Source organism: Dioscorea cayenensis, chromosome 18 (genome assembly GCF_009730915.1).
Source record: "Dioscorea cayenensis subsp. rotundata cultivar TDr96_F1 chromosome 18, TDr96_F1_v2_PseudoChromosome.rev07_lg8_w22 25.fasta, whole genome shotgun sequence".
NCBI lineage: Eukaryota > Viridiplantae > Streptophyta > Magnoliopsida > Dioscoreales > Dioscoreaceae > Dioscorea > Dioscorea cayenensis.
Genome location: NC_052488.1, coordinates 18,890,385 through 18,892,174, shown reverse-complemented (window position 1 = coordinate 18,892,174; position 1,790 = coordinate 18,890,385).

The window sequence follows — 1,790 nt, the reverse complement described above, 5'->3', positions numbered from 1 at the left end:
ACTCAAAACATATTAGCAATACCACTCAATTTGCATTTTGTAATTAGTGATGTCATAAAAGAATAATCCTACACATACACGCGCGCGTTCACACAAACACACACACGCACACAAACACACACACACACACAGAGAGAGAGAGAGAGAGAGAGAGAGAGAGAGAGAGAGAGCTATACCATCTCCACCACATCTTCAGCCATCACATTCAATAGCTTTAGAGCCCTTCCGAGAAAGAGAAGAGGAAGCACCCTTGTAATTCAAGAGAAGAAAAATTAAGAAAACTTGGAATTCAAATGAAATTATATAATTAGTTTTCTTATGTTTAATTTCATTTTCATTCCTTCTATAAGTACCAAACTAGCTTAAGCCACCGCCAACACTGCCATCGCTCTCTCCATCACCGCCGGCGATGGCTATCAAGCAGTCTCTCAAGTCCAAGTTCAAGAGCAGGACTCATCCTCGTTACGTGCCGAGACGAGGAGCAGTTCTAAGGCAAGCTCTCAGAGAGCTTTTCCAGCTGTTCTTCTGCTCCGGCGAGGCTCTGGGGAGCTCGGAAGCAGCAGCCTAGCTGGTGTCGGAGTGTGGTTTGGACGGCTAGAATTGATACTTGACGAGATTAATGGTTCTGATTGTGACGATGTTTGGATGAAATAATGACTTTTTCTTTTGGAGGTTATTAGTCTCAATAATCATGATTAGTGAAGGTTTGACAGTTTGGATGTTTTATTAGGAATCATAAGTTATTGGAATGGAAAGTAATTGCTGTTTGATTTTCGCCGTATAACTAAATTAGGGCCATAAGTGACAAGGCTTACATGTTATTTGATGATCAAATTAAGTACAATTATTAATTCTTACCTAATTGGTAAGTACCTAAATAGGTGAATGATATTATGCAAGGTTTTATCCATGAAATTTTTCATAATATTATTAAAATTCGGAGAACATGAATCCGCACTTGAATTGTATTGGGTTTGATTCGTCAAGCGAAGTCGCTGTTTATTTTAACTATTAAATTAAACGAATTTTGTTTGTTTTTACACTGTTTGAATTTCAATGGACGTACATGACTCAGTTTCACTGTGAAAGCAAAATGATGTTTATTTTAATTTATGAATTAGATAAATTTATTTTATTTATGATGTTGTTTAAATGATAATGGATGCTTTCCTAACCATTTTTCTCATACATAGGATTTTTGTGTCAGAAAAGACCTGAAATCAAATTTTAAAATTCAAATAAAGTAGAGCATAAGTATTTGTTGAGCCTACAGTTATGCTCTACATCTGTGCATGTGTCTGATTTTCTTTAAATATGGGTGTTTACTGTATATTTGTAGAAAAAATAAATTATAATGGACTTTAGCGCATTGCAATTTTGAATCAATTTAGAAATTTTTTTTAAAAAAAAGATATGTTTAGTTGAAGAAAATAGAATTAACATAATTTTATGGAAAAACAAAACAAAAATAAACAATGACCTAATTTTTAAATTAGGGATATAATTTAAAAATTATAGATCAATAGATATATCTTATTCAGCTTCTTGCATGTTATACTATATATATGCAAAAAATTATCCTGGTTTTTTTTTCTTTTACTTTTCACCAATTATGCATTCATTTTATGTTATTGATTTTTAGCCTATAAATACAATGACAATGACATGGTTGATGTCAAAGGTAAATTTTTTTTTTTTTACAAAGCTACTATCTGTATCAAGGCCATACACAAATTTATTTTAAATATATTGCACACCCACAATCTGTGCACAAAGGATCCCATATCACC